Source organism: Phalangium opilio, unplaced genomic scaffold, assembly GCF_054372755.1.
Source record: "Phalangium opilio isolate 3A_F unplaced genomic scaffold, DU_Popi_V2 ptg000103l_1, whole genome shotgun sequence".
NCBI classification, from domain to species: Eukaryota; Metazoa; Arthropoda; class Arachnida; order Opiliones; family Phalangiidae; genus Phalangium; species Phalangium opilio.
Window position 1 is genome coordinate 2,811,847 of NW_028324205.1, and position 16,981 is coordinate 2,828,827.

Below are 16,981 nucleotides of genomic sequence, written 5' to 3' on the forward strand. Positions count from 1 at the left end.
GGTCCCAGGTTCGAGCCGTGGAAAATACATGTTTAGACCATCGTGATGGGACATAATAATAAGCTAGCTCTCTTCAAAAACTCAAAATAACCACGTATCTATGGAATTGTGTTTATCAAGTCCGCTTTACACGCGTAAGGTCCCAGGTTCGAGCCCTAGTAGATACATGTTTTGACCATCTTGATGGGACATAATAATAATCTAGATCTCTTGCAAAAATTTGTATTATCACGTATCTATGGTGTAGTGGTTATCACGTCCACCTAACACGCGGAAGGTCCCAGGTTCGAGCCCTGGTAGATACATGTTATGACCATTGTGATGGGACATAATAATAATCTAGATCTCTTGCAAAACTTTGTATTATCACGTATCTATGGTGTAGTGGTTATCACGTCCACCTAACACGCGGAAGGTCCCAGGTTCGAGCCCTGGTAGATACATGTTATGACCATTGTGATGGGACATAATAATAATCTAGATCTCTTGCAAAACTTTGCATTATCACGTATCTATGTTGTAGTGGTTATCACGTCCGCCTAACACTCGGAAGGTCCCACGTTCGAGCCCTGGTAGATACATGTTTTGACCATCGTGATGGGACATAATAATAATCTAGATCACTTGCAAAACTTTGTATTATCACGTATCTATGGTGTAGTGGTTATCACGTCCGCCTAACACGCGGAAGGTCCCAGGTTCGAGCCCTGGTAGATACATGTTTTGACCATCGTGATGGGACATAATAATAATCTAGATCTCTTGCAAAATTTTGTATTATCACGTATCTATGGTGTAGTGGTTATCACGTCCGCCTAACACGCGGAAGGTCCCAGGTTCGAGCCCTGGAAGATACATGTTTATACCATCGTGATGGGACATAATAATAAGCTAGCTCTCTTCAAAAACTGAAAATAACCACGTATGTATGGAATTGTAGTTATCAAATCCGTTTTACACGCGTAAGGTCCCAGGTTCGAGCCCTAGTAGATACATGTTTTGACCATCGTGATGGGACATAACAATAATCTAGATCTCTTGCAAAACTTTGTATTATCCCGTATCTATGGTGTAGTGGTTATTACGTCCGCTTAACACGCGGAAGGTCCCAGGTTCGAGCCCTTGTAGATATATGTATTGACCATCGTGATGGGACATAATAATAATCTAGATCTCTTGCAAAACTTTGTATTATCCCGCATCTATGGTGTAGTGGTTATAACGTCCGCCTAACACGCGGATGGTCCCAGGTTCGAGCCCTGGTAAATACATGTTTTGACCATCGTGATGGGACATAATAATAATCTAGATCTCTTGCAAAACTTTGTATTATCACGTATCTATGGTGTAGTGGTTATCACGTCCGCCTAACACGCGGAAGGTCCCAGGTTCGAGCCGTGGAAAATACATGTTTAGACCATCGTGATGGGACATAATAATAAGCTAGCTCTCTTCAAAAACTCAAAATAACCACGTATCTATGGAATTGTGTTTATCAAGTCCGCTTTACACGCGTAAGGTCCCAGGTTCGAGCCCTAGTAGATACATGTTTTGACCATCGTGATGGGACATAATAATAATCTAGATCTCTTGCAAAACTTTGTATTATCACGTATCTATGTTGTAGTGGTTATCACGTCCGCCTAACACTCGGAAGGTCCCACGTTCGAGCCCTGGTAGATACATGTTTTGACCATCGTGATGGGACATAATAATAATCTAGATCACTTGCAAAACTTTGTATTATCACGTATCTATGGTGTAGTGGTTATCACGTCCGCCTAACACGCGGAAGGTCCCAGGTTCGAGCCCTGGTAGATACATGTTTTGACCATCGTGATGGGACATAATAATAATCTAGATCTCTTGCAAAACTTTTATTATCACGTATCTATGGTGTAGTGGTTATCACGTCCGCCTAACACGCGGAAGGTCCCAGGTTCGAGCCCTGGAAAATACATGTTTATACCATCGTGATGGGACATAATAATAAGCTAGCTCTCTTCAAAAACTCAAAATAACCACGTATCTATGGAATTGTGTTTATCAAGTCCGCTTTACACGCGTAAGGTCCCAGGTTCGAGCCCTGGTAGATACATCTTATGACCATTGTGATGGGACATAATAATAATCTAGATCTCTTGCAAAACTTTGTATTATCACGTATCTATGTTGTAGTGGTTATCACATCCGCCTAACACTCGGAAGGTCCCACGTTCGAGCCCTGGTAGATACATGTTTTGACCATCGTGATGGGACATAATAATAATCTAGATCACTTGCAAAACTTTGTATTATCACTTATCTATGGTGTAGTGGTTATCACGTCCGCCTAACACGCGGAAGGTCCCAGGTTCGAGCCCTGGTAGATACATGTTTTGACCATCGTGATGGGACATAATAATAATCTAGATCTCTTGCAAAACTTTTATTATCACGTATCTATGGTGTAGTGGTTATCACGTCCGCCTAACACGCGGAAGGTCCCAGATTCGAGCCCTGGAAGATACATGTTTATACCATCGTGATGGGACATAATAATAAGCTAGCTCTCTTCAAAAACTGAAAATAACCACGTATGTATGGAATTGTAGTTATCAAATCCGTTTTTCACGCGTAAGGTCCCAGGTTCGAGCCCTAGTAGATACATGTTTTGACCATCGTGATGGGACATAATAATAATCTAGATCTCTTGCAAAACTTTGTATTATCACGTATCTATGGTGTAGTGGTTATCACGTCCGCCTAACTTGCGGAAGGGACCAGAATCGAGCCCTGGTAGATATATGTTTTGACCATCGTGATGGGACATAATAATAATCTAGATCTCTTGCAAAACGTTGTATTACCACGAATCTATGGTGTAGTGGTTATCACGTCCGCCTAACACGCGGAAGGTCCCAGGTTCGAGCCCTGGTAGATACATGTTTTGACCATCGTGATGGGACATAAAAATAATCTAGATCTCTTGCAAAACTTTGTATTATCCCGTATCTATGGTGTAGTGGTTATTACGTCCGCCTAACACGCGGAAGGTCCCAGGTTCGAGCCCTTGTAGCTACATGTTTTGACCATCGTGATGGGACTTAATAATAATCTAGATCTCTTGGAAAACTTTGTATTATCACGTATCTATGGTGTAGTGGCTATCACGCTCGCCTAACACGCGGAAGGTCCCAGGTTCGAGCCGTGGAAGGCACATGTTTTGACCATCGTGATGGGAAATAATAATAAGCTAGCTCTCTTCAAAAACTCAAAATAACCACATATCTATGGAATTGTGGTTATCAAGTCCGCTTTACACGCGGAAGGTCCCAGGTTCGAGCCCTGGTAGAAAAATGTTTTGACCATCGTGATGGGACATAATAATAATCTAGATCTCTTGCAAAACGTTGTATTACCACGAATCTATGGTGTAGTGGTTATCACGTCCGCCTAACACGCGGAAGGTCCCAGGTTCGAGCCCTGGTAGATACATGTTTTGACCATCGTGATGGGACATAACAATAATCTAGATCTCTTGCAAAACTTTGTATTATCCCGTATCTAAGGTGTAGTGGTTATTACGTCCGCCTAACACGGGGAAGGTCCCAGGTTCGAGCCCTTGTAGATATATGTATTGACCATCGTGATGGGACATAATAATAATCTAGATCTCTTGCAAAACTTTGTATTATCACGTATCTATGGTGTAGTGGTTATCACGTCCGCCTAACACGCGGAAGGTCCCAGATTCGAGCCGTGGAAGGCACATGTTTAGACCATCGTGATGGGACATAATAATAAGCTAGCTCTCTTCAAAAACTTAAAATAACCACGTATTTATGGAATTGTAGTGATCAAATCCGTTTTACACGCGTAAGGTCCCAGGTTCGAGCCCTAGTAGATACATGTTTTGACCATCGTGATGGTACATAATAATAATCTAGATCTCTTGCAAAACTATCTATTATCACGAATCTATGGTGTAGTGGTTATCACGTCCGCCTAACACGCGGAAGGTCCCAGGTTCGAGCCCTGGTAGATACATGTTTTGACCATCGTGATGGGACATAATAATAAGCTAGCTCTCTTCAAAAACTCAAAATAACCACGTATCTATGGAATTGTGGTTATCAAGTCCGCTTTACACGCGGAAGGTCCCAGGTTCGAGCCCTAGTAGATACATGTTTTGACCATCGTGATGAGACATAATAATAATCTAGATCTCTTGCAAAACTTTGTATTATCACGTATCTATGGTGTAGTGGCTATCACGTCCGCCTAACACGCGGAAGGTCTTAGGTTCGAGCCCTGGTAGATATATGTTTTGACCATCGTGATGGGACATAATAATAATCTAGATCTCTTGCAAAACGTTGTACTATCACGAATCTATGGTGTAGTGGTTATCACGTCCGCCTAACGAGCGGAAGGTCCCAGGTTCGAGCCCTTGTAGATACATGTTTTGACCATCGTGATGGGACATAATAATAATCTAGATCTCTTGCAAAACTTTGTATTATCACGTATCTATGGTGTAGTGGTTATCACGTCCGCCTAACACGCGGAAGGTCTTAGGTTCGAGCCCTGGTAGATATATGTTTTGACCATCGTGATGGGACATAATAATAATCTAGATCTCTTGCAAAACTTTGTATTATCCCGTATCTATGGTGTAGTGGTTATCACGTCCGCCTAACACGCGGAAGGTCCCAGGTTCGAGCCCTGGTAGATACATGTTTTGACCATCGTGATGGGACATAATAATAATCTAGATCTCTTCAAAAACTCAAAATAACCACGTATCTATGGAATTGTGGTTATCAAGTCCGCTTTACACGCGTAAGGTCCCAGGTTCGAGCCCTAGTAGATACATGTTTTGACCATCGTGATGGGACATAACAATAATCTAGATCTCTTGCAAAACTTTGTATTATCCCGTATCTATGGTGTAGTGGTTATTACGTCCGCCTAACACGCGGAAGGTCCCAGGTTCGAGCCCTTGTAGATATATGTATTGACCATCGTGATGGGACATAATAATAATCTAGATCTCTTGCAAAACTTTGTATTATCACGTATCTATGGTGTAGTGGTTATCACGTCCGCCTAACACGCGGAAGGTCCCAGATTCGAGCCGTGGAAGGCACATGTTTAGACCATCGTGATGGGACATAATAATAAGCTAGCTCTCTTCAAAAACTCAAAATAACCACGTATCTATGGAATTGTGGTTATCAAGTCCGCTTTACACGCGGAAGGTCCCAGGTTCGAGTCCTAGTAGATACATGTTTTGACCATCGTGATGGGACATAATAATAATCTAGATCTCTTGCAAAACTTTGTATTATCACGTATCTATGGTGTAGTGGTTATCACGTCCGCCTAACACGCGGAAGGTCCCAGGTTCGACCCCTGGAAGATACATGTTTATACCATCGTGATTGGACATAAAAATAAGCTAGCTCTCTTCAAAAACTGAAAATAACCACGTATTTATGGAATTGTAGTGATCAAATCCGTTTTACACGCGTAAGGTCCCAGGTTCGAGCCCTAGTAGATACATGTTTTGACCATCGTGATGGTACATAATAATAATCTAGATCACTTGCAAAACTTTGTATTATCACGAATCTATGGTGTAGTGGTTATCACGTCCGCCTAACACGCGGAAGGTCCCAGGTTCGAGCCCTGGTAGATACATGTTTTGACCATCGTGATGGGACATAATAATAAGCTAGCTCTCTTCAAAAACTCAAAATAACCACGTATCTATGGAATTGTGGTTATCAAGTCCGCTTTACACGCGGAAGGTCCCAGGTTCGAGCCCTAGTAGATACATGTTTTGACCATCGTGATGAGACATAATAATAATCTAGATCTCTTGCAAAACTTTGTATTATCACGTATCTATGGTGTAGTGGCTATCACGTCCGCCTAACACGCGGAAGGTCTTAGGTTCGAGCCCTGGTAGATATATGTTTTGACCATCGTGATGGGACATAATAATAATCTAGATCTCTTGCAAAACGTTGTACTATCACGAGTCTATGGTGTAGTGGTTATCACGTCCGCCTAACGAGCAGAAGGTCCCAGGTTCGAGCCCTTGTAGATACATGTTTTGACCATCGTGATGGGACATAATAATAATCTAGATCTCTTGCAAAACTTTGTATTATCACGTATCTATGGTGTAGTGGTTATCACGTCCGCCTAACACGCGGAAGGTCTTAGGTTCGAGCCCTGGTAGATATATGTTTTGACCATCGTGATGGGACATAATAATAATCTAGATCTCTTGCAAAACTTTGTATTATCCCGTATCTATGGTGTAGTGGTTATCACGTCCGCCTAACACGCGGAAGGTCCCAGGTTCGAGCCCTGGTAGATACATGTTTTGACCATCGTGATGGGACATAATAATAATCTAGATCTCTTCAAAAACTCAAAATAACCACGTATCTATGGAATTGTGGTTATCAAGTCCGCTTTACACGCGTAAGGTCCCAGGTTCGAGCCCTAGTAGATACATGTTTTGACCATCGTGATGGGACATAACAATAATCTAGATCTCTTGCAAAACTTTGTATTATCCCGTATCTATGGTGTAGTGGTTATTACGTCCGCCTAACACGCGGAAGGTCCCAGGTTCGAGCCCTTGTAGATATATGTATTGACCATCGTGATGGGACATAATAATAATCTAGATCTCTTGCAAAACTTTGTATTATCACGTATCTATGGTGTAGTGGTTATCACGTCCGCCTAACACGCGGAAGGTCCCAGATTCGAGCCGTGGAAGGCACATGTTTAGACCATCGTGATGGGACATAATAATAAGCTAGCTCTCTTCAAAAACTCAAAATAACCACGTATCTATGGAATTGTGGTTATCAAGTCCGCTTTACACGCGGAAGGTCCCAGGTTCGAGCCCTAGTAGATACATGTTTTGACCATCGTGATGGGACATAATAATAATCTAGATCTCTTGCAAAACTTTGTATTATCACGTATCTATGGTGTAGTGGTTATCACGTCCGCCTAACACGCGGAAGGTCCCAGGTTCGACCCCTGGAAGATACATGTTTATACCATCGTGATGGGACATAAAAATAAGCTAGCTCTCTTCAAAAACTGAAAATAACCACGTATTTATGGAATTGTAGTGATCAAATCCGTTTTACACGCGTAAGGTCCCAGGTTCGAGCCCTAGTAGATACATGTTTTGACCATCGTGATGGTACATAATAATAATCTAGATCTCTTGCAAAACTTTGTATTATCACGAATCTATGGTGTAGTGGTTATCTCGTCCGCCTAACACGCGGAAGGTCCCAGGTTCGAGCCCTGGTAGATACATGTTTTGACCATCGTGATGGGACATAATAATAAGCTAGCTCTCTTCAAAAACTCAAAATAACCACGTATCTATGGAATTGTGGTTATCAAGTCCGCTTTACACGCGGAAGGTCCCAGGTTCGAGCCCTGGTAGATACATGTTTTGACCATCGTGATGGGACATAATAATAATCTAGATCTCTTGCAAAAATTTGTATTATCACGTATCTATGGTGTAGTGGTTATCACGTCCACCTAACACGCGGAAGGTCCCAGGTTCGAGCCCTTTTAGATACATGTTATGACCATTGTGATGGGACATAATAATAATCTAGATCACTTGCAAAACTTTGTATTATCACGTATCTATGGTGTAGTGGTTATCACGTCCGCCTAACACGCGGAAGGTCCCAGGTTCGAGCCCTGGTAGATACATGTTTTGACCATCGTGATGGGACATAATAATAATCTAGATCTCTTCATAAACTCACAATAACCACGTATCTATGGAATTGTGGTTATCAAGTCCGCTTTACACGCGTAAGGTCCCAGGTTCGAGCCCTAGTAGATACATGTTTTGACCATCGTGATGGGACATAACAATAATCTAGATCTCTTGCAAAACTTTGTATTATCCCGTATCTATGGTGTAGTGGTTATTACGTCCGCCTAACACGCGGAAGGTCCCAGGTTCGAGCCCTTGTACATATATGTATTGACCATCGTGATGGGACATAATAATAATCTAGATCTCTTGCAAAACTTTGTATTATCACGTATCTATGGTGTAGTGGTTATCACGTCCGCCTAACACGCGGAAGGTCCCAGATTCGACCCCTGGAAGATACATGTTTATACCATCGTGATGGGACATAAAAATAAGCTAGCTCTCTTCAAAAACTGAAAATAACCACGTATTTATGGAATTGTAGTGATCAAATCCGTTTTACACGCGTAAGGTCCCAGGTTCGAGCCCTAGTAGATACATGTTTTGACCATCGTGATGGTACATAATAATAATCTACATCTCTTGCAAAACTTTGTATTATCACGAATCTATGGTGTAGTGGTTATCTCGTCCGCCTAACACGCGGAAGGTCCCAGGTTCGAGCCCTGGTAGATACATGTTTTGACCATCGTGATGGGACATAATAATAAGCTAGCTCTCTTCAAAAACTCAAAATAACCACGTATCTATGGAATTGTGGTTATCAAGTCCGCTTTACACGCGGAAGGTCCCAGGTTCGAGCCCTGGTAGATACATGTTTTGACCATCGTGATGGGACATAATAATAATCTAGATCTCTTGCAAAAATTTGTATTATCACGTATCTATGGTGTAGTGGTTATCACGTCCACCTAACACGCGGAAGGTCCCAGGTTCGAGCCCTGGTAGATACATGTTATGACCATTGTGATGGGACATAATAATAATCTAGATCTCTTGCAAAACTTTGTATTATCACGTATCTATGTTGTAGTGGTTATCACGTCCGCCTAACACGCGGAAGGTCCCAGGTTCGAGCCCTGGTAGATACATGTTTTGACCATCGTGATGGGACATAATAATAATCTAGATCACTTGCAAAACTTTGTATTATCACGTATCTATGGTGTAGTGGTTATCACGTCCGCCTAACACGCGGAAGGTCCCAGGTTCGAGCCCTGGAAGATACATGTTTATACCATCGTGATGGGACATAATAATAAGCTAGCTCTCTTCAAAAACTCAAAATAACCACGTATCTATGGAATTGTGTTTATCAAGTCCGCTTTACACGCGTAAGGTCCCAGGTTCGAGCCCTAGTAGATACATGTTTTGACCATCGTGATGGGACATAATAATAATCTAGATCTCTTGCAAAAATTTGTATTATCACGTATCTATGGTGTAGTGGTTATCACGTCCACCTAACACGCGGAAGGTCCCAGGTTCGAGAACTGGTAGATACATGTTATGACCATTGTGATGGGACATAATAATAATCTAGATCTCTTGCAAAACGTTGTATTACCACGAATCTATGGTGTAGTGGTTATCACGTCCGCCTAACACGCGGAAGGTCCCAGGTTCGAGCCCTGGTAGATACATGTTTTGACCATCGTGATGGGACATAACAATAATCTAGATCTCTTGCAAAACTTTGTATTATTCCGTATCTATGGTGTAGTGGTTATTACGTCCGCCCAACAAGCGGAAGGTCCCAGGTTCGAGCCCTTGTAGCTACATGTTTTGACCATCGTGATGGGACATAATAATAATCTAGATCTCTTGCAAAACTTTGTATTATCACGTATCTATGGTGTAGTTGGTTATCACGCCCGCCTAACACGCGGAAGGTCCCAGGTTCGAGCCGTGGAAGGCACATGTTTTGACCATCGTGATGGGAAATAATAATAAGCTAGCTCTCTTCAAAAACTCAAAATAACCACGTATCTATGGAATTGTGGTTGTCAAGTCCGCTTTACACGCGGAAGGTCCCAGGTTCGAGCCCTAGTAGATACATGTTTTGACCATCTTGATGAGACATAATAATAATCTAGATCTCTTGCAAAACTTTGTATTATCCTGTATCTATGGTGTAGCTGTTATTACGTGCGCCTAACACGCGGAAGGTCCCAGGGTCGATCCCTTGTAGATACATGTTTAGACCATCGTGATGGGACATAATAATAAGCTAGCTCTCTTGCAAAACTTTGTATTATCACGTATCTATGGTGTAGTGGTTATCACGTCCGCCTAACACGCGGAAGGTCCCAGGTTCGAGCCCTGGTAGATATATGTTCTGACCATCGTGATGGGACATAATAATAATCTAGATCTCTTGCAAAACGTTGTATTACCAAGAATCTATGGTGTAGTGGTTATCACGTCCGCCTAACACGCGGAAGGTCCCAGGTTCGACCCCTGGAAGATACATGTTTATACCATCGTGATGGGACATAAAAATAAGCTAGCTCTCTTCAAAAACTCAAAATAACCACGTATCTATGGAATTGTGGTTATCAAGTCCGCTTTACACGAGGAAGGTCCCAGGTTCGAGCCCTGGTAGATACATGTTTTGACCATCGTGATGGGACATAATAATAATCTAGATCTCTTGCAAAAATTTGTATTATCACGTATCTATGGTGTAGTGGTTATCACGTCCACCTAACACGCGGAAGGTCCCAGGTTCAAGCCCTGGTAGATACATGTTATGACCATTGTGATGGGACATAATAATAATCTAGATCTCTTGCAAAACTTTGTATTATCACGTATCTATGTTGTAGTGGTTATCACGTCCGCCTAACACGCGGAAGGTCCCAGGTTCGAGCCCTGGTAGATACATGTTATGACCATTGTGATGGGACATAATAATAATCTAGATCTCTTGCAAAACTTTGTATTATCACGTATCTATGTTGTAGTGGTTATCACGTCCGCCTAACACGCGGAAGGTCCCAGGTTCGAGCCCTGGTAGATACATGTTTTGACCATCGTGATGGGACATAATAATAATCTAGATCACTTGCAAAACTTTGTATTATCACGTATCTATGGTGTAGTGGTTATCACGTCCGCCTAACACGCGGAAGGTCCCAGGTTCGAGCCCTGGAAGATACATGTTTATACCATCGTGATGGGACATAATAATAAGCTAGCTCTCTTCAAAAACTCAAAATAACCACGTATCTATGGAATTGTGTTTATCAAGTCCGCTTTACACGCGTAAGGTCCCAGGTTCGAGCCCTAGTAGATACATGTTTTGACCATCGTGATGGGACATAATAATAATCTAGATCTCTTGCAAAAATTTGTATTATCACGTATCTATGGTGTAGTGGTTATCACGTCCACCTAACACGCGGAAGGTCCCAGGTTCGAGAACTGGTAGATACATGTTATGACCATTGTGATGGGACATAATAATAATCTAGATCTCTTGCAAAACTTTGTATTATCACGTATCTATGTTGTAGTGGTTATCACGTCCGCCTAACACGCGGAAGGTCCCAGGTTCGAGCCCTGGTAGATACATGTTATGACCATTGTGATGGGACATAATAATAATCTAGATCTCTTGCAAAACTTTGTATTATCACGTATCTATGTTGTAGTGGTTATCACGTCCGCCTAACACGCGGAAGGTCCCAGGTTCGAGCCCTGGTAGATACATGTTTTGACCATCGTGATGGGACATAATAATAATCTAGATCACTTGCAAAACTTTGTATTATCACGTATCTATGGTGTAGTGGTTATCACGTCCACCTAACACGCGGAAGGTCCCAGGTTCGAGAACTGGTAGATACATGTTATGACCATCGTGATGGGACATAATAATAATCTAGATCTCTTGCAAAACGTTGTATTACCACGAATCTATGGTGTAGTGGTTATCACGTCCGCCTAACACGCGGAAGGTCCCAGGTTCGAGCCCTGGTAGATACATGTTTTGACCATCGTGATGGGACATAACAATAATCTAGATCTCTTGCAAAACTTTGTATTATCCCGTATCTATGGTGTAGTGGTTATTACGTCCGCCCAACACGCGGAAGGTCCCAGGTTCGAGCCCTTGTAGCTACATGTTTTGACCATCGTGATGGGACATAATAATAATCTAGATCTCTTGCAAAACTTTGTATTATCACGTATCTATGGTGTAGTGGTTATCACGCCCGCCTAACACGCGGAAGGTCCCAGGTTCGAGCCGTGGAAGGCACATGTTTTGACCATCGTGATGGGAAATAATAATAAGCTAGCTCTCTTCAAAAACTCAAATTAACCACGTATCTATGGAATTGTGGTTGTCAAGTCCGCTTTACACGCGGAAGGTCCCAGGTTCGAGCCCTAGTAGATACATGTTTTGACCATCTTGATGAGACATAATAATAATCTAGATCTCTTGCAAAACTTTGTATTATCCTGTATCTATGGTGTAGCTGTTATTACGTGCGCCTAACACGCGGAAGGTCCCAGGTTCGATCCCTTGTAGATACATGTTTAGACCATCGTGATGGGACATAATAATAAGCTAGCTCTCTTGCAAAACTTTGTATTATCACGTATCTATGGTGTAGTGGTTATCACGTCCGCCTAACACGCGGAAGGTCCCAGGTTCGAGCCCTGGTAGATATATGTTCTGACCATCGTGATGGGACATAATAATAATCTAGATCTCTTGCAAAACGTTGTATTACCAAGAATCTATGGTGTAGTGGTTATCACGTCCGCCTAACACGCGGAAGGTCCCAGGTTCAACCCCTGGAAGATACATGTTTATACCATCGTGATGGGACATAAAAATAAGCTAGCTCTCTTCAAAAACTCAAAATAACCACGTATCTATGGAATTGTGGTTATCAAGTCCGCTTTACACGCGGAAGGTCCCAGGTTCGAGCCCTGGTAGATACATGTTTTGACCATCGTGATGGGACATAATAATAATCTAGATCTCTTGCAAAAATTTGTATTATCACGTATCTATGGTGTAGTGGTTATCACGTCCACCTAACACGCGGAAGGTCCCAGGTTCGAGCCCTGGTAGATACATGTTATGACCATTGTGATGGGACATAATAATAATCTAGATCTCTTGCAAAACTTTGTATTATCACGTATCTATGTTGAAGTGGTTATCACGTCCGCCTAACACGCGGAAGGTCCCAGGTTCGAGCCCTGGTAGATACATGTTTTGACCATCGTGATGGGACATAATAATAATCTAGATCACTTGCAAAACTTTGTATTATCACGTATCTATGGTGTAGTGGTTATCACGTCCGCCTAACACGCGGAAGGTCCCAGGTTCGAGCCCTGGAAGATACATGTTTATACCATCGTGATGGGACATAATAATAAGCTAGCTCTCTTCAAAAACTCAAAATAACCACGTATCTATGGAATTGTGTTTATCAAGTCCGCTTTACACGCGTAAGGTCCCAGGTTCGAGCCCTAGTAGATACATGTTTTGACCATCGTGATGGGACATAATAATAATCTAGATCTCTTGCAAAAATTTGTATTATCACGTATCTATGGTGTAGTGGTTATCACGTCCACCTAACACGCGGAAGGTCCCAGGTTCGAGAACTGGTAGATACATGTTATGACCATTGTGATGGGACATAATAATAATCTAGATCTCTTGCAAAACTTTGTATTATCACGTATCTATGGTGTAGTGGTTATCACGTCCGCCTAACACGCGGAAAGTCCCAGGTTCGAGCCCTGGTAGATATATGTTTTGACCATCGTGATGGGACATAATAATAATCTAGATCTCTTGCAAAACGTTGTATTACCACGAATCTATGGTGTAGTGGTTATCACGTCCGCCTAACACGCGGAAGGTCCCAGGTTCGAGCGCTGGTAGATACATGTTTTGACCATCGTGATGGGACATAACAATAATCTAGATCTCTTGCAAAACTTTGTATTATCCCGTATCTATGGTGTAGTGGTTATTACGTCCGCCCAACACGCGGAAGGTCCCAGGTTCGAGCCCTTGTAGCTACATGTTTTGACCATCGTGATGGGACATAATAATAATCTAGATCTCTTGCAAAACTTTGTATTATCACGTATCTATGGTGTAGTGGTTATCACGCCCGCCTAACACGCGGAAGGTCCCAGGTTCGAGCCGTGGAAGGCACATGTTTTGACCATCGTGATGGGAAATAATAATAAGCTAGCTCTCTTCAAAAACTCAAAATAACCACGTATCTATGGAATTGTGGTTGTCAAGTCCGCTTTACACGCGGAAGGTCCCAGGTTCGAGCCCTAGTAGATACATGTTTTGACCATCTTGATGAGACATAATAATAATCTAGATCTCTTGCAAAACTTTGTATTATCCTGTATCTATGGTGTAGCTGTTATTACGTGCGCCTAACACGCGGAAAGTCCCAGGTTCGAGCCCTGGTAGATATATGTTTTGACCATCGTGATGGGACATAATAATAATCTAGATCTCTTGCAAAACGTTGTATTACCACGAATCTATGGAATTGTGGTTGTCAAGTCCGCTTTACACGCGGAAGGTCCCAGGTTCGAGCCCTAGTAGATACATGTTTTGACCATCTTGATGAGACATAATAATAATCTAGATCTCTTGCAAAACTTTGTATTATCACGTATCTATGGTGTAGTGGTTATCACGTCCGCCTAACACGCGGAAGGTCCCAGGTTCGAGCCCTGGTAGATATATGTTCTGACCATCGTGATGGGACATAATAATAATCTAGATCTCTTGCAAAACGTTGTATTACCAAGAATCTATGGTGTAGTGGTTATCACGTCCGCCTAACACGCGGAAGGTCCCAGGTTCGACCCCTGGAAGATACATGTTTATACCATCGTGATGGGACATAAAAATAAGCTAGCTCTCTTCAAAAACTGAAAATAACCACGTATTTATGGAATTGTAGTGATCAAATCCGTTTTACACGCGTAAGGTCCCAGGTTCGAGCCCTAGTAGATACATGTTTTGACCATCGTGATGGTACATAATAATAATCTAGATCTCTTGCAAAACTTTGTATTATCACGAATCTATGGTGTAGTGGTTATCTCGTCCGCCTAACACGCGGAAGGTCCCAGGCTCGAGCCCTGGTAGATACATGTTTTGACCATCGTGATGGGACATAATAATAAGCTAGCTCTCTTCAAAAACTCAAAATAACCACGTATCAATGGAATTGTGGTTATCAAGTCCGCTTTACACGCGGAAGGTCCCAGGTTCGAGCCCTGGTAGATACATGTTTTGACCATCGTGATGGGACATAATAATAATCTAGATCTCTTGCAAAAATTTGTATTATCACGTATCTATGGTGTAGTGGTTATCACGTCCACCTAATACGCGGAAGGTCCCAGGTTCGAGCCCTGGTAGATACATGTTATGACCATTGTGATGGGACATAATAATAATCTAGATCTCTTGCAAAGCTTTGTATTATCACGTATCTATGTTGTAGTGGTTATCACGTCCGCCTAACACGCGGAAGGTCCCAGGTTCGAGCCCTGGTAGATACATGTTTTGACCATCGTGATGGGACATAATAGTAATCTAGATCTCTTGCAAAACTTTGTATTATCACGTATCTATGGTGTAGTGGTTATCACGTCCGCCTAACACGCGGAAGGTCCCAGGTTCGAGCCCTGGAAGATACATGTTTATACCATCGTGATGGGACATAATAATAAGCTAGCTCTCTTCAAAAACTCAAAATAACCACGTATCTATGGAATTGTGTTTATCAAGTCCGCTTTACACGCGGAAGGTCCCAGGTTCGAGCCCTAGTAGATACATGTTTTGACCATCTTGATGAGACATAATAATAATCTAGATCTCTTGCAAAACTTTGTATTATCCTGTATCTATGGTGTAGCTGTTATTACGTGCGCCTAACACGCGGAAGGTCCCAGGTTCGATCCCTTGTAGATACATGTTTAGACCATCGTGATGGGACATAATAATAATCTAGATCTCTTGCAAAACTTTGTATTATCACGTATCTATGGTGTAGTGGTTATCACGTCCGCCTAACACGCGGAAGGGCCCAGGTTCGAGCCCTGGTAGATACATGTTTTGACCATCGTGATGGGACATAACAATAATCTAGATCTCTTGCAAAACTTTGTATTATCCCGTATCTATGGTGTAGTGGTTATTACGTCCGCCTAACACGCGGAAGGTCCCAGGTTCGAGCCCTTGTAGATATATGTATTGACCATCGTGATGGGACATAATAATAATCTAGATCTCTTGCAAAACTTTGTATTATCACGTATCTATGGTGTAGTGGTTATCACGTCCGCCTAACACGCGGAAGGTCCCAGATTCGAGCCGTGGAAGGCACATGTTTAGACCATCGTGATGGGACATAATAATAAGCTAGCTCTCTTAAAAAACTCAAAATAACCACGTATCTATGGGATTGTGGTTATCAAGTCCGCTTTACACGCGGAAGGTCCCAGGTTCGAGCCCTAGTAGATACATTTTTTGACCATCGTGATGAGACATAATAATAATCTAGATCTCTTGCAAAACTTTGTTTTATCACGTATCTATGGTGTAGTGGTTATCACGTCCGCCTAACACGCGGAAGGTCCCAGGTTCGAGCCCTGGTAGATACATGTTTTGACCATCGTGATGGGACACAATAATAATCTAGATCTCTTGCAAAACTTTGTATTATCACGTATCTATGGTGTAGTGGTTATCACGTCCGCCTAACACGCGGAAGGTCTTAGGTTCGAGCCCTGGTAGATATATGTTTTGACCATCGTGATGGGACATAATAATAATCTAGATCTCTTCAAAAACTCAAAATAATAACGTATCTATGGAATTGTGGTTATCAAGTCCGCTTTACACGCGGAAGGTCCCAGGTTCGAGCCCTAGTAGATACATGTTTTGACCATCGTGATGAGACATAATAATAATCTAGATCTCTTGCAAAACTTTGTTTTATCACGTATCTATGGTGTAGTGGCTATCACGTCCGCCTAACACGCGGAAGGTCTTAGGTTCGAGCCCTGGTAGATATATGTTTTGACCATCGTGATGGGACATAATAATAATCTAGATCTCTTGCAAAACGTTGTACTATCACGATTCTATGGTGTAGTGGTTATCACGTCCGCCTAACGCGCGGAAGGTCCCAG

General features: G+C 42.3%; 35 non-coding genes across 35 annotated transcripts; all 35 read left to right on the forward strand.

Moving 5' to 3' along the window:
• Nucleotides 1-232: 232 nt before the first annotated feature.
• On the forward strand, nt 233-305 carry TRNAV-AAC (transfer RNA valine (anticodon AAC)). The gene has a single exon. It is a non-coding gene; the product is annotated as a tRNA-Val (tRNA).
• A 65-nt stretch (nt 306-370) lies between these two features.
• Nucleotides 371-443, forward strand: TRNAV-AAC (transfer RNA valine (anticodon AAC)). Its single transcript has one exon. It is a non-coding gene; the product is annotated as a tRNA-Val (tRNA).
• Nucleotides 444-646: 203 nt separating this feature from the next.
• On the forward strand, nt 647-719 carry TRNAV-AAC (transfer RNA valine (anticodon AAC)). Its single transcript has one exon. It is a non-coding gene; the product is annotated as a tRNA-Val (tRNA).
• Nucleotides 720-784: 65 nt separating this feature from the next.
• TRNAV-AAC (transfer RNA valine (anticodon AAC)) lies at nt 785-857 on the forward strand. The gene has a single exon. It is a non-coding gene; the product is annotated as a tRNA-Val (tRNA).
• An 893-nt stretch (nt 858-1,750) lies between these two features.
• On the forward strand, nt 1,751-1,823 carry TRNAV-AAC (transfer RNA valine (anticodon AAC)). The gene has a single exon. It is a non-coding gene; the product is annotated as a tRNA-Val (tRNA).
• A 478-nt stretch (nt 1,824-2,301) lies between these two features.
• Nucleotides 2,302-2,374, forward strand: TRNAV-AAC (transfer RNA valine (anticodon AAC)). The gene has a single exon. It is a non-coding gene; the product is annotated as a tRNA-Val (tRNA).
• Nucleotides 2,375-2,852: 478 nt separating this feature from the next.
• TRNAV-AAC (transfer RNA valine (anticodon AAC)) lies at nt 2,853-2,925 on the forward strand. Its single transcript has one exon. It is a non-coding gene; the product is annotated as a tRNA-Val (tRNA).
• A 479-nt stretch (nt 2,926-3,404) lies between these two features.
• Nucleotides 3,405-3,477, forward strand: TRNAV-AAC (transfer RNA valine (anticodon AAC)). The gene has a single exon. It is a non-coding gene; the product is annotated as a tRNA-Val (tRNA).
• Nucleotides 3,478-3,956: 479 nt separating this feature from the next.
• On the forward strand, nt 3,957-4,029 carry TRNAV-AAC (transfer RNA valine (anticodon AAC)). Its single transcript has one exon. It is a non-coding gene; the product is annotated as a tRNA-Val (tRNA).
• A 617-nt stretch (nt 4,030-4,646) lies between these two features.
• TRNAV-AAC (transfer RNA valine (anticodon AAC)) lies at nt 4,647-4,719 on the forward strand. Its single transcript has one exon. It is a non-coding gene; the product is annotated as a tRNA-Val (tRNA).
• Nucleotides 4,720-5,612: 893 nt separating this feature from the next.
• Nucleotides 5,613-5,685, forward strand: TRNAV-AAC (transfer RNA valine (anticodon AAC)). Its single transcript has one exon. It is a non-coding gene; the product is annotated as a tRNA-Val (tRNA).
• A 617-nt stretch (nt 5,686-6,302) lies between these two features.
• On the forward strand, nt 6,303-6,375 carry TRNAV-AAC (transfer RNA valine (anticodon AAC)). Its single transcript has one exon. It is a non-coding gene; the product is annotated as a tRNA-Val (tRNA).
• Nucleotides 6,376-7,682: 1,307 nt separating this feature from the next.
• TRNAV-AAC (transfer RNA valine (anticodon AAC)) lies at nt 7,683-7,755 on the forward strand. Its single transcript has one exon. It is a non-coding gene; the product is annotated as a tRNA-Val (tRNA).
• Nucleotides 7,756-8,648: 893 nt separating this feature from the next.
• Nucleotides 8,649-8,721, forward strand: TRNAV-AAC (transfer RNA valine (anticodon AAC)). Its single transcript has one exon. It is a non-coding gene; the product is annotated as a tRNA-Val (tRNA).
• A 65-nt stretch (nt 8,722-8,786) lies between these two features.
• Nucleotides 8,787-8,859, forward strand: TRNAV-AAC (transfer RNA valine (anticodon AAC)). Its single transcript has one exon. It is a non-coding gene; the product is annotated as a tRNA-Val (tRNA).
• Nucleotides 8,860-8,924: 65 nt separating this feature from the next.
• Nucleotides 8,925-8,997, forward strand: TRNAV-AAC (transfer RNA valine (anticodon AAC)). Its single transcript has one exon. It is a non-coding gene; the product is annotated as a tRNA-Val (tRNA).
• A 341-nt stretch (nt 8,998-9,338) lies between these two features.
• Nucleotides 9,339-9,411, forward strand: TRNAV-AAC (transfer RNA valine (anticodon AAC)). The gene has a single exon. It is a non-coding gene; the product is annotated as a tRNA-Val (tRNA).
• Nucleotides 9,412-10,029: 618 nt separating this feature from the next.
• TRNAV-AAC (transfer RNA valine (anticodon AAC)) lies at nt 10,030-10,102 on the forward strand. Its single transcript has one exon. It is a non-coding gene; the product is annotated as a tRNA-Val (tRNA).
• A 341-nt stretch (nt 10,103-10,443) lies between these two features.
• TRNAV-AAC (transfer RNA valine (anticodon AAC)) lies at nt 10,444-10,516 on the forward strand. Its single transcript has one exon. It is a non-coding gene; the product is annotated as a tRNA-Val (tRNA).
• A 65-nt stretch (nt 10,517-10,581) lies between these two features.
• TRNAV-AAC (transfer RNA valine (anticodon AAC)) lies at nt 10,582-10,654 on the forward strand. Its single transcript has one exon. It is a non-coding gene; the product is annotated as a tRNA-Val (tRNA).
• A 65-nt stretch (nt 10,655-10,719) lies between these two features.
• On the forward strand, nt 10,720-10,792 carry TRNAV-AAC (transfer RNA valine (anticodon AAC)). Its single transcript has one exon. It is a non-coding gene; the product is annotated as a tRNA-Val (tRNA).
• Nucleotides 10,793-10,857: 65 nt separating this feature from the next.
• Nucleotides 10,858-10,930, forward strand: TRNAV-AAC (transfer RNA valine (anticodon AAC)). Its single transcript has one exon. It is a non-coding gene; the product is annotated as a tRNA-Val (tRNA).
• A 341-nt stretch (nt 10,931-11,271) lies between these two features.
• On the forward strand, nt 11,272-11,344 carry TRNAV-AAC (transfer RNA valine (anticodon AAC)). The gene has a single exon. It is a non-coding gene; the product is annotated as a tRNA-Val (tRNA).
• Nucleotides 11,345-11,409: 65 nt separating this feature from the next.
• TRNAV-AAC (transfer RNA valine (anticodon AAC)) lies at nt 11,410-11,482 on the forward strand. The gene has a single exon. It is a non-coding gene; the product is annotated as a tRNA-Val (tRNA).
• A 203-nt stretch (nt 11,483-11,685) lies between these two features.
• Nucleotides 11,686-11,758, forward strand: TRNAV-AAC (transfer RNA valine (anticodon AAC)). The gene has a single exon. It is a non-coding gene; the product is annotated as a tRNA-Val (tRNA).
• Nucleotides 11,759-12,375: 617 nt separating this feature from the next.
• Nucleotides 12,376-12,448, forward strand: TRNAV-AAC (transfer RNA valine (anticodon AAC)). The gene has a single exon. It is a non-coding gene; the product is annotated as a tRNA-Val (tRNA).
• A 341-nt stretch (nt 12,449-12,789) lies between these two features.
• On the forward strand, nt 12,790-12,862 carry TRNAV-AAC (transfer RNA valine (anticodon AAC)). Its single transcript has one exon. It is a non-coding gene; the product is annotated as a tRNA-Val (tRNA).
• A 203-nt stretch (nt 12,863-13,065) lies between these two features.
• Nucleotides 13,066-13,138, forward strand: TRNAV-AAC (transfer RNA valine (anticodon AAC)). The gene has a single exon. It is a non-coding gene; the product is annotated as a tRNA-Val (tRNA).
• Nucleotides 13,139-13,479: 341 nt separating this feature from the next.
• TRNAV-AAC (transfer RNA valine (anticodon AAC)) lies at nt 13,480-13,552 on the forward strand. The gene has a single exon. It is a non-coding gene; the product is annotated as a tRNA-Val (tRNA).
• Nucleotides 13,553-14,445: 893 nt separating this feature from the next.
• Nucleotides 14,446-14,518, forward strand: TRNAV-AAC (transfer RNA valine (anticodon AAC)). Its single transcript has one exon. It is a non-coding gene; the product is annotated as a tRNA-Val (tRNA).
• A 617-nt stretch (nt 14,519-15,135) lies between these two features.
• Nucleotides 15,136-15,208, forward strand: TRNAI-AAU (transfer RNA isoleucine (anticodon AAU)). The gene has a single exon. It is a non-coding gene; the product is annotated as a tRNA-Ile (tRNA).
• Nucleotides 15,209-15,273: 65 nt separating this feature from the next.
• Nucleotides 15,274-15,346, forward strand: TRNAV-AAC (transfer RNA valine (anticodon AAC)). The gene has a single exon. It is a non-coding gene; the product is annotated as a tRNA-Val (tRNA).
• A 65-nt stretch (nt 15,347-15,411) lies between these two features.
• Nucleotides 15,412-15,484, forward strand: TRNAV-AAC (transfer RNA valine (anticodon AAC)). Its single transcript has one exon. It is a non-coding gene; the product is annotated as a tRNA-Val (tRNA).
• Nucleotides 15,485-15,825: 341 nt separating this feature from the next.
• On the forward strand, nt 15,826-15,898 carry TRNAV-AAC (transfer RNA valine (anticodon AAC)). The gene has a single exon. It is a non-coding gene; the product is annotated as a tRNA-Val (tRNA).
• A 479-nt stretch (nt 15,899-16,377) lies between these two features.
• TRNAV-AAC (transfer RNA valine (anticodon AAC)) lies at nt 16,378-16,450 on the forward strand. Its single transcript has one exon. It is a non-coding gene; the product is annotated as a tRNA-Val (tRNA).
• The last annotated feature ends 531 nt before the right edge of the window (nt 16,451-16,981 follow it).